The sequence below is a fragment of the Ursus arctos genome, unplaced genomic scaffold (assembly GCF_023065955.2).
Source record: "Ursus arctos isolate Adak ecotype North America unplaced genomic scaffold, UrsArc2.0 scaffold_9, whole genome shotgun sequence".
Taxonomy (NCBI): Eukaryota; Metazoa; Chordata; class Mammalia; order Carnivora; family Ursidae; genus Ursus; species Ursus arctos.
In genome coordinates this window covers 79,717,877-79,736,472 of record NW_026623111.1, presented here as the reverse complement: position 1 = coordinate 79,736,472, position 18,596 = coordinate 79,717,877, and the positions used below count along the sequence as shown (strand labels likewise).

The 18,596-nt window shown below is 39.6% G+C and overlaps 1 pseudogene; it reads left to right on the top strand.

The window, feature by feature from the left end:
- The first annotated feature begins 343 nt into the window (after positions 1-343).
- Positions 344-982, top strand: LOC113263018 (60S ribosomal protein L10a-like; annotated as a pseudogene).
- Positions 983-18,596: the final 17,614 nt, after the last annotated feature.

Below are 18,596 nucleotides of genomic sequence, written 5' to 3'. Positions count from 1 at the left end.
CTATTTAGGGACCTATTATGAACTGAATATTGTGTCCCCCGGCATCCTCCCCAAATTCGTACCTTGAAGTCCTAATGCCCAGTGTGGCTATATTTGGAGATGGGGCTTTTAAGGAACAAATTTTGGTTACATAGGATTATAGGGGTAGGCCCTGATCCAACAGAATTAGTGCCTTTATAAGAAAAGACACCTGTGCTTGCTTCCTCTTTCCCTCTCTCTGCGTACACACCAAGGAAAGGCGACGGGAGCATGAAGCTAGATGATGGCTTTGAATGAGCCAAGAAAAGAGGCCTCAGGATGAAACCTATTTGTCTCTTTTCCCATCATTATGGTGGACAGTACCATGAGCCGCAAAGTCTCCTATGACATCATGTACAAGGCAGTGTGGGAGGTTGTGCATGGCAGTGAGTGTGAGTGCCAGAAGTTTCTGGAGATGCTGGAGCTGCAAATCAGCTTGAAGAACTATGATGCTCAGAAGGACAAATGCTCCTTGGATGCCATCAGGCTTAAGTGCACTCCTCACCCCAAGTTCTCCGTATGTGTTTTGGGAGACCAGCAGCACTGTGATGAGGCCAAGGCTGTGGATATTGCCTACATGGACATCAAGGCGCTGAAAAATCTCAACAAATATAAAAAATTAGTCAAGAAGTTGACCAAGAAGTATGATGCCTTTTGGCTTCAGAATCTCTGATTAAGCAGATCCCAAGAATCCTGGGCACGGGCCTGAATAAGGCTGGCAAGTTCCATTCCTTGCTGACCCACAATGTGAACATGGTGGCCAAAGTCCATGATCAAATTCCAGATGAAGAAGGTGCTGTGTCTGACAGTGGTTGTTGGCCACGTGAAGATGACAGATGATGAACTTGTGTACAACAGCCACTTAGCTGTCACTCTTCTGGTGTCATTGCTCAAGAAGAATTGGCAGAATGTCTGGGCCTTATACATCAAAAGCACCATGGGCAAGCCCCAGTGTTTGTACTAAGGCACAGCCTAATAACCCCTTTGTGCTACCATTACCTGTGACTAGGGAGGAGGAGGTGCTCTCTGAGCTGATGTTGCATGCCAGAGCACTGCGCTGATGACTGCAGTTTCTGGCACCCAGTGATGGGTGGTCATTTTCTCTGTTCGATCTACCTTCAAAACCATGCAGTCTTATTTATTATTTAGACCTCTTAGATACTTATGACATGTGACAGTAGGGTTGCTAACCAGGTCTGAAGCTTTTCTGAACCTCGGATGGGAGCAGATCTGGGCTAGGACTCCAGCCTGTAGTGCTCCCACTGCTTACTAGTGGAAAGAGGGTTAGGGCCTTCACATTGAGGATGTTGACTCAGCCCTTGGCAGCATGCTTACTTATGGTCTGCAGTTGCTTCCCTTTATGCCATGGGTTCTTTCCATGGGCTTTTTATTTTGTTTTCTTCCTCTAAATCATCCATCTGGGCTCTTGTTCTGTAGGGATCATAAGGAATGTTCCAAACAGAGATTGGGTTCCTAGATTCTTCAGATGGGAGTGGTCTGAAGACCTGATTGATCTCAAATTTGCTTGTCTGACCCCAAACTGCATACTCTATATTCAGGGTAGTAATTTACTGTGTGAGATGCTTAGGAAGACACAAGTAGGAGACCTGTGCAATATTGTAATTCATCGACCTGTTTTCTAGGGGGACCTTAGCAAATGGGTAGAATCAGGCCGTGAAAACTTCCAGGCCCTTTGCCCTCCAGGTAGGCTCTCCCCCCTTCCTGACATGAGGCAGTTCCCTGTTGGAGTTCTGCCTTCAGCACCTAGTACTGGAAGTCGGTTTTTGGTGTGGTGGAAAATACCTATGATTTAAACTTTGGCTTGAATATGCTTCATTTAACTTTAGTAAAGTAACAAGTTCATCCCTCCATATTTTAATACAGCTCAAAGGCTAATCCAAAACATAAATAAAAATGCTGCACCTTCTTGAAACAAGCTTAAACCATGAAGAATACAAGGTTTTCACACACACACACACACACACACACACACACACACTTAATGAAACCCATGGTGTTGGCATTTTGATTTTGGACTTCAGCCTCCAGAAGTGTGAGAAGGTAAATTTCTATTGTTTCAGTCATTCAGTGGTATTTTGTTATGGGAGCCCAAGCAAAGCACTACAGGGCCCAGTATTCCTCAGTGTCAGGCTTGAGAGAGCCGACTAACTTCCCTTAATTAGGATGTAAGAGTACTGAGGCCCAAATCACCTTCCTTCTAACCTAAGCCTTGCACCTGGGGTCCCATTCTCATGCCCTAAGCTTCCTTGTAAGTCACTGCTTGGTGCATACTTGTTTCTTTCCCATGTTGTTTTTCTGCGGCCTGGCTGGCTGGCCTCAGTTGCGTATCCTCATATTGATAGTTTCCTGCATCACAGAATGTGCTGAGTCTTGGTTTACATGACCTGAGATTGGGACTGCAGAATCCCTGCTCCCACAGGCATTTTTCCACCTTTCTGCTCATCTTCTTCCTAAGCCATACATGAGGGCTTGATGGGCGTTGTGCAGTGAGGTAGAAAAAGTCAAAGCCTGGCTTCAAAGAGTGCTGGGCAATCTTCAGGGATGTGTCCTCAATGACTATGCTGCTGCTGGCTAAGAGGAGCTCAGTGTACTAGAAATGCACCTAGCACCAGCCAGTGAGTGACCCCATGTAGATCCTTTGGATGAACGGGTGCCCCTGAGATGCAGATTGCATGAGAAGCTCAGTGTGCTGACACAGGGAGAAGCTGCCAGTGACTTGGAAACTGCAGAGTGAGAAGTCATAAGGGTAACATGGGAGAGTCTGGGGGAAAGAAAGCCACGGCACAGCCTGTGCTCCAAGGAAGAAAGTGTGAATAAAAAGCTGCATGAGCTCATTTCTCAGTAGGGCACTCTGATGACCAAGAAAGGGAGCAACATTTTGGACAGGTTTAGGAGAACCAAGGGGCCTTGACTACCAGTTCACTAGCTATTGTGCTGGTGTCATAGGTAGGAGGTCACAAAAGCTTGGTCAAGGGTCCTGAGGATGATGGTGCGAACTCGAAGACCCTTGCAGGTGATCAGGAACAGAAACCCATGCTCACTGCATCCTAGGGTGCTGGCTCTGCAACAACAAACTACCAGGGACCGGGTGGTTTAAACAACAAAAAGCCATTCCTTGCAGTTCTGAGGAGTTCCAGATCAAGTAGCAAGCAGATTCAGTGTCTGGTGAGAACCCACATCCTAGTTTGCAGATGGCTGTCTTTTGCTGTGTCCTCGCATAGCCAAGAGAGAGAGGAAGTAAGCACTCTCGTGGCTTTTCTTTTAAGAGCACTAATCTCAACATGAGGAATCCACCCTTGTGACCTATGATGTGTCAACTTGATTGGGTTAAGGGATGCTCAGATAGCTGGTGAAACTACTTCTCAGTGCGTCTGTGAGGATGTTTCTGGAAGAGACCAGCATTCAACTTGATAGACTGAGTAAAGGAGAGTAATCTCACCAAAGCCAATGAACATCATCAAATCTCTTGAGGGCCTGAATAGAGCAAAAAGCCCGAGAAAGGGCAAATTAACTCTCCACCTGAACCAAGATGTCCATCTTCTGCCCTCAGACATTGGTGCTCCTGGATCTTAGGCCTTTCGACTCAGACTGAATTCCAGACAGCAGCTTATGGACTTGGCCTCCACAATCATGTAAGCCATTTCCTATAATAAATCTCTCTTTCCATCTCTCTCTCATGCTAATCTTTTTGTTCTGTTTCTTTAGAAAACTCTGACTGATACATAACTTGATTATCTCCCAAAGGCCACATCTATTACCTTCCCATTGGGGGTTGGGGCTTCAACATGTGAATTTGTGGGGGACAAAAATAGGCAGTCCCCAACATCACATTAGGCTTGCCCAGAAGAGCTGCTCTAAGAAAGCAGAAAGAATTGGCAATGAGGCTCACTGGTGCACACATGAAGCTCCCTACTGAGCAGGGGGTTGGTGGCAGCAAGGTCCCAGATTACTGTCACCCCCAGGAGGGAAATGGAAGTGTGGTGGACTTGGTTGAATTATTTTGACCTCACATAAACAAAGCCCCAGTGATTGGGTCTCTTGTACAAGGTGCTGTAGCAGCTAGGCCCTCATCTCCTCTCCTGTTGGCTAACCTCCTGCAATGCTGGCCCGGTTCTTCTCAGACCACCTGGGTAAAGACAGCAATCTCTATAAATCCATCCATGTTTCTCTTTCTTCTTTATACCTGCCTCCTAGATGGCCTCTATCTGACCTCTCTCACAGTCTGCTGGGTTTTTTCATCTCAGAAGAGGAAGGCTCTGACATGGTCTGATCCTAAAGTGGACTTAGATGTGTTGGCAGCCTGAGATCTTTAGCTCCTCCAACCCACTTTCATAATTCTCATCCTGAGTGGTGCTGGCAAACCACATCTCTTCCCACCCTCGGAATTCTGCTCAATCTGCTTCATTGCCATGGAACTTTCCCAGGTGGACTCCGTCCTGCTTAACACACGTCAGTCACTTCACAGTCCTCTCAGTGCTGATGTCTAAATATAGCTTGTTTATGCTCCTAACTGTACTTCTGCCTTTATTTTCCTTTTGCTGTCTTCTTAAGGATTTTGTGGACCTCTTCCATTTCTCTTTTAACGACAGTGACAATGGCAACAGTACTGTCATTTGTGGAGGTCTACCTCTGTGACTGTCCTTGGGTTTCACACCTCAGGAGCAAACATGATTTTGTTGAAACCTCACGATAATCTTCTGAGCTAGATATTTTAAGATGTGTTTTCTTTGAGAAGTCATATATTAATACGTGCATATTGCAAAATATTTAAAGAAACAGAACTGTTTATAATAAAACTGAAGGCACCCCTCCCATTCTCTTCTCCATGGTTACCATTAATAGCACTGGAATGTGTTTCCTTCCAGATCCTGCGTGCGTGTGACTGTGTGCATACATATGTTCACACAAAAGCTTGGACGAAGATTTTTAATATAAATGGAATCATAGAATAAATATAATTTTGTGATTTTCTTTTTCACTGAACAATATATCTTAGAACTAGCAGGAGGGGAATATAACTCTCCCCATGTTATAGGCAAGGAAATAGAGGTTTGGGGAGATTAAACAGCTTGATCCTCTTAGGTAGGAGTTTCCATTACATGATAGGTTCCCTGAAAACAGTATAATCTTTCTGTTTCATGCAGAGTTCGAATGCCTTGTACTCCAGTATTTATAGCCATCTTATTCCAGAAGTTTAGTGCTTCTCTTCTATTCCCGTTCTTGAAGCTGGATCCTTATTTTCCTCTGTGTGCCTGAGTCTCAGCCTACCTGATACTTGTAATTTGAGTCATGCTGTACTTTTACTATGGCTCATCCAGGCAGTGCATTCTCCACGAAGGAATTTGAGCACCTTCCATCTGCTGGAAGACTTCCTGAGGCTTCCTGCTTGCCTAGGGAATTCCCTTTGTTGCTGACCTGCGGATGCTGCACCTTTCTGGCTTGATGTTGGCTGGCACTACCTACCTGCTCATCTACTGGGCTGTCAGGCTGGGCTTGCTGCCAGTGCTGCAGCCGAATCTCCTTTCCTCACCTGTCTCTCAGGCCCCGGTACCTGCCCTCCATCACGGGGGTGTCCCATTCCAGGCCCCTGCAGCCTGCTTGGTCCTACCGAACCCCTGCCTGCCCTGTATTGAGATGAAATGCAACTTGCCATTACTTTAGGAGAATACTAGATTCACACTCAACCTAAGATGAGATTACATGATATTCCATTGAGAGAAAAATAAATATACAGTCAAGGCTTTGGCATAAAGTAGAGCAGATAGAGTGAACCAGGGGTTTACATTTTTATTTCTTGTTTCTTTAACATTTATGAAATGGTTATCCCGTGTAGGCTAATCAGCATTTCCTCTGGCCATCCTGAGCTTGTTGGCTTCTTTTATAAAATATAATACCGCTTTTTGTTTTAAAAATTAATTATCTGGGCGGGGGGGCGCCTGGGTGGCTCAGTCGGTTGAATGTCTGACTCTTGATTTCGGCTCAGGTCATGATCTCAGGGTCATGAGATGGAGACCCACAGCTTGGGATTCCCTCTCTCCCTCTGCCCCTCTCTTCCCACACAGGTGTTCTCTCTCTCTCCATCCAAAAAAAAAAAAAAAGAGTTAATCATCTAGAAATTGAAGAATTTTTTTTCAGAGACCTTTGAAACTCTTACTCATGAGGCTTTTCTATTTTAGTAAACAGTCTTTCTTAATTTCTCAGCAATCTGTCTTATTTCTCACATTTATCAGTGATGCTATGACTTTTTAATCACCCAGAATGTATACATGGGAATCATCATGTGTCTTCTTCTTTCTCCTTTATTGCTGCTGCCCGTGCCCTAGTCACGTACTCAAAACTACATTCTTGTTGATCTTCTAGACTCCAGTTTGCCCCTTTCTTCACTACTCCCACCTCTGTGCTGTGATATGCTTTTCCTATTGGCATTATTCTTATTATGTCATTGCCTCCTCACCCCCATGCTCTCTCCCTCTCTCAAATAAATAAGTAAATAGATCTTTTTTAAAAGTAAATATACACATATTAAATCTAAGTTGCCATTAATTATAAGATACATCATTATTCTATTTACATAAAAAATAAAACACTGAAAAAATTGAACTGTGATTTAAATTTCTATTTTAAATTTACTGAAAATAATTTTAAAATTTATTTTAGAAGATTTTGGTTACATAGCACTTTTATACATATGTAAAGTGGAATACATACACTAAATATATTAGTGAAGGTATTCCTAAAGCTTCACAGATTCCGACTATTTTGAATATTTTGGCTCGCCTCTTGAGGCCCGGGCGTTCCCACAGTGCAGTTCTCTGTGCCACTAAGAGCAATGTTGATATAGCAATTCTTTAAAGAGCACTTCACTGTTGTGTGGGGTATTTGCATTCAAGCTGCACATACCCATCTTGCAAGTTTTGATGCTGTTTATTTCTTGATATTACCAGAGAAAGTCCATAAAACTCAACAACTAAGTCTCATATTAATTCTTCAGAAATTCTTACAGAACTTTTTCAGTCAAGTGTCAAAGGGTCATGATGGTCCAGTTACGCTACCAGAATATCAACCAAGTTTGTGTAAGAATGGGTAATGGCACTTACGTCTTTACTGACACCAGGCTAACAGCAGCATTAAGATACCAGTGTTGCTAAGACTAGTCACTATGTTAGAAGTAGTAAAAGTGGAAAAATGTGTTTTAGTATAGATGAGATATAAGAGTAATTGTTCAGTTAACTTACCTCAGTGGATTAAAAGTGAATATAATTTTTTTTAATGAGAAAAGTCATGTGTATGAGGCAGTGCTGTTATGTAGAGAAATGGTTGGACACATATTATCAGGACTGTGGACCAGGTTTTATCCTTAAATCATTTATGACATTTAAATTTCACCTATCTGGATTTCAGCGTCATTGTTTAAAAAATGAAGGCATTGACCTAAATGATCTCTAAAAGTTTTCCAACACTAATAGTCATGGCACCTGAAAGCAATGAGATTGAAATTTGAAATCACTGGCCCAGGTTCTTGTCCAACAGAAAAATCCCTTGGACTACAATTCTGGCCAAGAGATTTGAATATTTCTGAGAAAGTTGGCATTAGCCATGTGTGGCAAAGGCTGGACTCATTGGGGATCATAGTTGGCAATCCTTATCCATTTGAGGAGAAATTGTCCATAGGCAAACTCTCCTGGTGGAGGTGGTGGGGGTGGGGAGGAGAAAGTAATAATGAAGATTAACCTGAGAGTTCATCTGTATGGAGAGCACTAGACCCTTGGAGATCCCATTTTTTTCCGCCTGAATATTGATAAAGGACCAGAGGCATTCTGCTGGAAGGAAATTAGATTGCAAAATGGTTAATCCTCCCCAAATGGAAATCTGGTCAAGAATTTATGCGTGGAGCCTGAAATATACACAGCAGAGCCAAGTGACTCAGTCAATTTAGAAAAGATCACATTTTAATTAAATGCAATGGGAGAGAGAAAAGTGGAGAAATGTTACCCTGCTTTTTAAAGACATACAGAACCTCTGTAAATACTATAGGTAAGTAATGTTATTTGCTTTTTTATCCTGCAAACCATACAATATAAACATAAGGGTGTTTCACTTTATTATCATGACCTGTTAGCTCCTTTCCTTTGTGGTTAGTCCTCAAAATGTAAGCACTGTGTTTATTTTTTAATTAAATAAATTACATGCAAAGAAAAGGGCTTAAAATGAACACAGGTGCTAAGAAGACTTAATGTTTTGTTAATTTTTTCTTACACTTCAAACAAATAAACAAATAATTGCAATGGTTAGGTGGGACTATGCCCTGAGTAAGAACATCTTTGGGCCATCTTAGAGTTACATATTGCGACCATCTTGTTTGAATCCAGATTATGAATTGTAATTGCATATAGTCTATTTCCATCAGACCTAAGGAAAAAAAGTAAGTCTAAGGGAATATTACAATGTTTCTGAAATTTTCACATTTTTAAAATAGGCACTTGATTGATCTCCCTAAATTTCAGTCTTGTTGGTGAGAATCTTTAATCACTGCACTTTGTTATATCCAGAATCAGAAATCTTAACACCTAATACCTTTATCAGTTTAGTAAGAAATGAGCAATGGAAAAGACATGGGTTTCAAATTTAGACAAAACTGAGTTCAGATTCCATGTCAGTCACTTACAGATAATGTGACCTCAGTTAGGTTCCTTTAGCTCTCTAAATCTTGGTTTACTCACCAATAGAATGATGGCACCCAGCTCAAAGACTTGTTGTATGGCTTCAATATAATAGCTGAGAAATATATCCTAAGCACACAGAAAACCTTTGATAAATGGTAGCTACTATAATTAAAAAAAAAAAAAACCTCATTTGGAATATTTGGACCCAGCACTGGAATCGTGAAGGAGAGCAAAAGAAAGTGCACATATAGGTCTTGATTGCCAGGCATTGTGACAAGCAATTGTCATATAGGTTTCTAGCCCAAAAAACCAAATGCTAAGAAGTAGATATCAAAATATCTCTCAGCATCATGTGTCTAGTTTAATTCATATGATCATATGTGAAAGGGCACACATTATGTCAAAATACCCACTGGGCAATTTTTAAAACATGAATAATTTGACATCATGTGGTCAGGCACAAAAGTATGGCCAAAGCCCACTTGTCTGAGGCACAAACTTGTGTGTAGAAGTAGACATTATTGCCCTCAAATAGGAGCCATTGGCTCCAGTTTAGTTAAGCTACCTCTATGCAGAGAGCCTCAGTTTCCTTTTGAGGGATTATCAATTGAGGAAGAGAAAGTTACATTTGAAATTAGCGCTTCGTCTCAGTACCAGAAATTAATGGTGATAGAATTTTTGCCACTGATCTTATAGGCACTACCACTAATAAATCTGTTATTCAACCTAGGTCTTAAAGCAACTGAAATCTAGTAGTTTGAGAGCATTGTGGAACCTGAACTTGGCATGTTTCTTTCCCTTTGCCTTGTGGCAGGATCTCTGGTATCAAAAGAAAACTGCATTTGAGGAAATCCTTTCCAGCTTTGACTCATTTGTGGTTCTCACTTAAGTTTTAAATGTCTCTGTTTTCAGTCTATTTGAAGAGTTCAAATGCCATTTATAATATATTTACTAGACGAGTTCTGGAAAACAAGTCATTCGTCAGCTACTTTGATAGGATTCTCCTAATCAAAGATTTATTGGGACAGTTTAGAAAAGAGTCAAATAAATGATCTCCCTACCTGCGAGATGGGAGACGTAAGCAGTGTTCTGTGGGAGATTTATGCTGAATTGCTCTATGCCATATTGCATTTGATTAACTTTTATCAACCAGAACAAAAAACCCTTTCCCAATGCATCATTTATATGAACTTTACAAATGAGCCATCTTTCTATTGCCAGCATAATTCACCATGATATAGCCATTTAAAAAGCCTCCAAGGGATAAGCAATTAACACAGGACATGTTTGTGTGATAATTCTGCAACAAATTTATTTTGAAAAACCTGAGTGAATTACTTTGCAATCTGAAACTATAAAGGATTGACATCAAGTTTTCCATATTTTTTTTAAGTAGGCTCTATGCCCACAATGGGGTTTGAACTCATGACCCCAAGATCAGGAGCTGCATGCTCTACCGGCTGAGCCAGGCAGGAACCCTGGATCAATATTAAGTTTCAAGCATTTCTGAGGACAGGTAGGAAAAGTACATCATCCCAACCTACACCTTCCTGATGCCACAAATTGTTTTGGATCCGAGTATACCAAGTCAAAGGTGAAATAAAACAATTAGCTTATGAGGTATAAAGTGTGAGTGCCCCAGGATCTGGGCTACAGTATAGAAGTTTACTCCGTCTTTGTGCAGTTTATATTTCCTCAACCTGAGATTTCAAACAAATAGAACAGTGGCATTTTAAAATCTGTATGACAAAACCTAGGTAAATTGTGCTGAGTGCTCAATGATGACACTTTGAATCGATTTTTAATTCTATCAAGAAAGACATTTTTTTCAATAAATTAAAAGATCCTTCCTGGTGAATGTGAAAAAATGTTAGGTCCCCTGGGAATACAAATACCTATTGAATCCTATTGTCATTTTACTTCATTAGCTGTATCTTCTTAATGAAAAATTACTAACATAGACATTTCTTTTGTAGTTAAAAATTGAAATAGAACAATTAAGGTAAAGGGCTTATGAAAACATTAAAAGTAGAGATGGTTTCCAAAACAGTTTTGACTGTCCTCAAATGACTGATTGGCATTTTCAATCTCCTTGACATTTCTGTGACCACAGATTTTTTTTTTACATGCTTATGTAAAAGGAAATTTGGTATAATATTTCTTCTCCTTTCTCCTTCAGACTTACTGTCTAACTTTCTCTTCTTTCTGCCCCAGGAGGCTGGCCTCTATGGACTCCTTTTCCCTCTGGTTTCTGTTGGGTTTGGCAGTGAGAAAACCCAATGGAAGGTTAGAGACTGGGAGGAGAGAGAGGGTGGGGGTTCACTCTCCTGCTCTCTCCTGGACGAAGTGGTGATGTTCTCCATCCCCAGATGCTGGCAGTGGGCTTGTTTTCTCTGGCTATAGCTCCTGCTGTAGAGGTCTGTACTGTTGTTTAGCCCCATAGCCCTAGAGATGCACAACTGCAGTCACCACATTCTATTGGTTTCCTTGACCTTGTGTACATCTCTGAGAATGTTCTCTTTACTAGACTCTCTAATAAAATTCTTTTAGCTCTGTAAACTTTTAGTTCTGTCTGCTTCATGTTGGGTCCCTGACATACCGTACTTGGCATTTTACCCAGATGGATGTGAAGCCCACAAATAATACAACACAGACACAATTAGAGTGAAAAGAGCATTTATGTAGAAGGAAAACTAGCACTGGAAATTAGTCCCGGGATTCTTTCTCGGCCCTGCCAATAACCAGCTATGGTACCTCGGGAGTGTCATTTAACTTTTATGAGTCACTTTCCTTATTTGTAAAACAAGGGATTAGGCTAGTTTAGTGTTCAACTTTCGATAATCTAAATTTGTGTAGTGACGTTGCAAAATGAATCTTTCATCTAAAGCCATAGAAAGGAGGGATTATTGTGTTCTTCACAATGTTTAGCTCAGAACTTTAAGTACATAGACACTGAGGACTTGATGAAAAATATTATTCTGAGTATTCTGGGTATATTAAGTTACTTGGAAACAGTTTGATCCTTCAAGTCTTGCTTGTAAGCTTTTAAGCTATGTTATGCAAAGATTTAAAGCAAGACTCTGAAGGATCAAACTGGCTGATACATTTGTGACTTAACTACGTCCCAGAACAGAGCTTAAGGGTATCTATGGGGACACAAATATATCAACGACCCAAAAAGGTAAAATTCACTGTCTTATTTCTAATAAAAATGTTCCAGATATGCAAGAAGCAGGAAAATACAACCTGTATGTGGAGAAAAATTATTCAATAGTAACTGACACAGAAATGACACTGGTGATAAAATTGTAGAAAAATATGAAAACTGTTATTATAAGTATATTATATACGTTCAGGAAGCTAGGAGGATGATTGAATATGTTAAATAAAGAAATGGAAGATATAAAAAATTCCCAAATCAGACTTTAGAGGCGGAAATTTCAAGTAGACGAAATTATGTCTGAGATGAAGAATACAGTTGATTCATATTATTTTGGTAGTTAGGATGTATAGAGTTGCTATAAACACTGAATTAGTAAATAATTAACAATTGATCCCAGGGAAAACATGGGCTGTTATGAGTCTCTGATCATAAAACTTTCCTTGACTAGTCACAATGAATTTAAGGCCAAAAGCACCACATGTCAGGCCTGAATGAAGCTCATCTATCACATATATTTTCTCTGTAAGGCACAGCACAATGTCTTTGTGCTTACGAACACTAGACAGCACTTCAGGACTATTACTGTCAGCATTCTGAATGCTGGAATCACCAACAAAAAGTGCCAAAATGTAAGAAGTGTGGCACGTATTGCATGGTGCACTGGGTGTTATAACCAACTAATGAATCATCGAACTTTACATCAAAAACCAGGGATGTACTGTATGGTGACTAACATAATATAATAAAAAAACATTAAAAAAAAAAAAGCATCTGACTCTTGATCTCCGCTCAGTGTTTGATCTCAGGGCTGTGAGTTCAAGCCCCTTGATGGACATGGAGCCCACTTAAAAAAAAAATTTTTTTTTTAAATAAATCTATCAAGCAGCATCTTGTAGAATTGCAAAGAGAAATAGTAGACATATTCACAGTGATAATCAGAGATTTTTACATCCCTCTCTTAATAAATGACAGAACAAGTAGACATAAAATCAGTAAGGATATGGGAGACTTCAACAACACTGTCAATCTCCTTGACCTATCCGATATTTATAGAACATTCCACTCAACAATGACAGAATATACATTCTTTTCAAGTGTACAGGGAATATTCACTAAGATAGGTCATCTTTGGTCCATAAACAAGTCTTAATAAAGTTAGAAGGACTCAAGTCATACAAAGTATCTCATTTGACTAAAATTAAGTCTCCTTACAACTTGCATAAATAAATCCCTGTGACCTGCAGAACATGACATTCCTCAAGGAACTCATGGCTACTTTACTGTTCATATTTCATTGAAGACGAAAAGCAAGCCTCACAGTCCCAGTGTGGCTCTTTCTGCCCACAGGCCTGTCCTCATGTTATAAGCACTTTTTATGCACTGAAAAAAAAATGAAATCAGTAGTCGAAAGTTATCCCCAAATCCCCCAAATATCTAAAAACTTAATAAAACAATTCTAAATAAACTTTGGGTCAAAGAAAAATCAAAGTGGAAATTAGAGCACTTTCAGTGAAATGAAATGAAAATTGAAACAGAGGATATCAACATATTTGTGATGCTGCATTACTCAGTGGGAAATTTATAGAACAAAATGCCTGTAATATAAAGAAAAAAGTTCTCAGATAACCTTGTTTCCATCTTAAGAAAGTAGTAAGAGAAGAAAAGAGCAAATGAAACCCAAAGTAAATGGAAGAAAGGAAATAGTAAAAATCAGAGTAGAAGACAATGAAATAGAAAACAGAAAGACAATAGAGAAAATCAGTGAAACCTAGATCTGGCTCTTTGAGAAGATCCATAAAATTGATAAACCTCTAACCACTAATGAGGCAAAAGAAAAAAAACAAAAACAAAGAATATGAGATTCACCAATATCACGATTGAGAGAGGTGACATCATGCAGGCTTTACAGATACTTGGTAGATGATAGGGAATCAAATGAACAACTTTATGTCAATACATTCTACAACTTATAGAAAATGGATAAATTCCTTGAAAGTTGTGAACTACCAAGGCTTACTGAAAAATAAATATGCAATACAAATGTCCCTGTGTCTATTTAATAATTTTAAATTTAAGTTAAAAACTTTTACATAAAGAAAATCACAGACCAAGATGTCTTCAATGGTGAATTCTACCAAACATTTAAGGAAGAAATAATACTGATTATATATACCTTCTTTTAGAAAACTAAAGAGGAAATATTTTCTAACTCATACTATGGAGCCTGAATTGTTTTGATACCCAAACCAGAAGAAATGCATTGCAAGAAAAGTAAAACACTGTGTTTCAAAAGATGCAAAAATTCTTCACACAAAGTGTGTAAGTCAAATCCAATAACATATATAAATGGTAATACTTTATAATTAAGAGAGGGTTATCCCAGAAAGGCAAAGTCAGTGTAATATTTGAAAATCAGTGCAATTCACCATACTAACAGATACACACACACAAACATCTCAACAGATGCAAGAAAAGCAGTTACTAGAATCAAAAATCTCATCAAATTAATAATAGAAGGACAATTTCTCCATCTAATAAGGAATAGCTTAAGAGAACCTACATCTAACATCCTACTTGTGAGAAGATTGCTGCTGAGAATTTCTTTCTAAGGGTGTCTGCTCTCATTCCTTATATATAACATTACATTGGAGGTTCAAGCCAACAGGGAGGTAAAAAGAAGTAAAAGACGTTCATATTAAACATGAGGAAACAAAACTAGCTTTTGTAACAGTCTTCATAACCCTCAATGTAGAAAATCCAATGGAATCTACAAAAAATTTACTAGAGTCAAAAAATAAATTTAGTAATTTTCCATGATACAAGATGAATATTCAAAAGCCAATTGTGTTTCTGTGCACATTAGCAAAAAACTATCAGAAATTAAAATTTTAGGGGCACCTGAGTGGCTCAGTAGGTTAAGTGTCTGACTCTTGATTTTAGCTCAGGTTGTGATCTCAGGGTTGTGAGATAGAGCCCCACGTTGGACTCTGAGCTAGGTGTAGAGCCTGCTTAGGATTCTCTCTCTTCCTCTCTCTTTGCCCCCCCCCCCACCACATGCATGCTTGCATGCTCCCTCTCTTTTTCTCTAAAAAAAAAAAAAAAGGAAATTAAAATTTAAAACTTATCATTTATAGTAGCATTAAAATATGAAATACCTGGGGGTGCCTGGGTGGCTCAGTTGTTAAGCATCTGCCCTTGGCACAGGTCATGATCCCAGGATCCTGGGATCGAGCCCCGCTTCGGGCTCCCTGCTCAGTGGGAAGCCTGCTTCCCCCACTCCCTCTCCCCCTGCTTGTGTTCCCTCTCTCACTGTGTCTCTCTCTGTCAAATAACTAAAATCTTTAAAAAAATATATGAAATACCTGGGCATGAATGTGACAAAAAAGTGCAAGCTCTATATAGCAAAAACTATTAAAAAAAATCATTGAATGAAGTGAATGCAGTCTTAAATAAAAAGAGAGATGCATTATGTTTCCTGGATCCCAAGACTCAATATTAAAATGGCAATCCCCCTCAAAACAATCTATAGATTCGATGCGATCACAGTAAAAATGCCAGGATGATATTGTATAATGCCCTTCCATGAGCTGATGCTAAAATTCATACAGAAATGCAAAGAATTAGAATAGTTGAACGAAGTAAAAAGAATAAAGTTGAAGGACTTATAGTATTGGATTCCAAGACTTGTTATAATGCTGTAGTAATCAAGACAATGTGCCATTTATGTAAAGATAGATAGATAGGTCATTGGAACAGAATGGAGAGTCCAGAAATAGTCCACACATATGCAGTCAATTAATTTCAACAAAGGTACAAAGATATGTCTTTAGGGAAAAGTTAATCTTTTCAACAAACGATGCTGGAAAAATTGGGTATTCATATGCCAAAGAAGAAACAAACCTTTAATTCATCCCTCACATAATATATAAAAATTAACTCTAAAATTGATCATAAACTTAAATATAAATCCTAAAACTAAAAAATATCTGGTGGGAAATCATAGGAGAAAAATCTTTGTGGCTTTGGGTTTGGCACAGGTTTCTTAGATACAATGCCTAAATCCTAATTCTTAAAAAACAAACGAACAATAAATCAGACTTCATAAAAATTAAGAACCACTACTTTTAGAAAGATACCACTACGTGGATGAAGAAAACAATTCACAGACTTCAAGAAAAGATTTGTAAATCATATATGTAATAAAGGATTTGACCCAGCATACATTACGAACATGTAAAGCTCACAATAAGAAATCAAACAACCCAATAAAGAGCTAGTGGAAGATTCGAATAGACACTTCACCCAAGAAGATATACCGATAGCAAGTAAATATATAAAAATATGCTTAACATCAATAATCTGTAGAGAAACACAAGCAGATTAAAGTGACAGTGGCTAAAATTAAAAATCCCAGAGCGCCTGGGTAGATCAGTTGGTTAGTCATCTGCTTTCGGCTCAGGTTGTGATCCCAGGGTCCTGGGATCGAGTCCCGCATCAAGCTCCCTGCTCAGCTTGCTTTTCCCCCTGCCTGCTGCTCCCCCTGCTAGTGTTCTCTCTCTCTCTCTGACAAATACATAAAATTAAAAAAAAAATAAAACTAAAAATCTAAAATGTCTGAAATTTAAAAATCTGAAGGTACCAAGTATTGTTGAGCAGGAGACGGAGCGGGTGGAAGTGCCGTGCACTGACGGAGGAAATTTAAATGGTACAGCCACTTTGGACAACAGTTTGTAGTTTCTTAAAAAGGTAAACATACACCTACCATCTGACCCAGGCATCTCACTCCTCTCCACTTCTTTCTAAGCCACATGAAGGCACACATCCACACAAATACTTGAATACATCTGCTCATACCAGCTTCATTTAATAGCCCAAATTTGGGAACAATCCAGATGAACACCATGGGTAGACAAGGTGCGTATAACCGCACGACCGAATACTGTGCAGATGAAAAGGCATGAGCCACAGCATGCGTGAGTCTCGAAACAATTTCTCTGAGTAGATAGGCCAGAGAGAAAAGGATACATATTGTACAGGCCATTTACACAAAATTCTAAAAACACAAAATAACCTATAGTGACAGAGAGCAACTCAATGGTTGTCCGGTGAAACTGAGGGGACAGGAAGGAAGTACTACAAACGGGCATGAGGCAGCTTGTGAAGGTGATAGATACGCTCATTCTCTATTGTAGTGATGGTTTCGTGAGTGTTTACATAGTTCAAGAGTTATCAGGTGGTACGCTTGCAATCCGTGCCATTCATCGCGTGTTGCTTCTATCTCAGAAGGGCTGTATGTGTGCACAGAGAGGTGGATGGGAAAGAGAGACAGAGAGAGGGAGATAGAAATGCCTAGATACTGCATACATTCTTATTGAAGTAATTAATTTTCATTCCTGAAGTGCCCTTGGTTCAAAAAAAAAAAAAAAACCCTCTGCTAATCAATCTTTATTTTGATGCTGCTTTTAGTTGCATGAATTCGGTGTGTAAAGGGCCTCAGAATAATGGCCACTTTCTTTATGCCAGTCTGTGTAATCCTGATAATAATCCCGTGATTTGGACATAATGGTGCATATTTTATAGAGTGGCCGCCTGAGGCCCTGACCAGCAGGTGGAAGAGGGTGGGAAAGCAGGTGTGTCTCGCTCTGTAGCACATACTGGTGTTATTCCCGAGCCCGCCTCAGGAATCGGGGGGTTTCATGGCAAGGTGTTTTAGTGTCCACTTTCCCTTAACATTGCTTGCAGTCCAATGAAACCTCTGTTCTTCTTAAAACCCATTTTTTTTTTTTTTAAGATTTATCTGAGAGAGAGAGACAGTGAGTGAGCTCACAGAGGGAGAGGGCGAAGCAGACTCCCCGGTGAGCAGGGGAGTCTGACACAGGGTTGATCCCAGGACACTGGGATCATGACCAGAGTCGAAGGCAGACGTGTAACCGACTGAACCACCCAGCTGTCCCTTAAAACCCATTTAATAAATATGAACGTAAAAATGTACTGCGAGGCTGCCATCTTTGCTCGGTGGAAAGAGGCCCTACCTTGTCATTTTGCCAAGGGAACAGATTTAAGTCTTAGGCATCTGAAAGCAGCAGAGGCGTTTTTCTGTTATGTAAGGTTAAGATTTCCATTCTGCGCACAGGAAGAATGCAGCCACGCTTCCAGATGTTGACACCTGCGGGTCAAGAGCATGAACGCCAAAAAGGAACTTGAAGCAGAGGCCTCTAGTGGGGAAGAATGAATAGTCAGAAGTCACTGCCAATCTTTTTGGATTTCAGAACTTTATCATTAAATACTTTGAGGCCTTTACCTAGAACACATGTGTGTTTATATGTTATATACAAGTACTAGTTTATACGTTATAAAACATTTAAAAATGCATTTCAAATATAAAGATGGAATAAACATTAATTTTGAAATAATATATTTTATTAATGGTACCCAAAGCAGTATTTTGAAAGCAATGTGAATAAATAGCTTTAACTATTAAAAAATCTTGGTTTAGGGGCGCCTAGGTGGCACAGTCGTTAAGCGTCTGCCTTCGGCTCAGGGCGTGATCCCGGCGTTATGGGATCGAGCCCCACATCAGGCTCCTCCACTAGGAGCCTGCTTCTTCCTCTCCCACTCCCCTGCTGTGTTCCCTCTCTCGCTGGCTGTCTCTATCTCTGTCAAATAAATAAATAAAATCTTAAAAAAAAATCTTGGTTTAATGCATTGTGCTATACAAAAGTGATTATTTG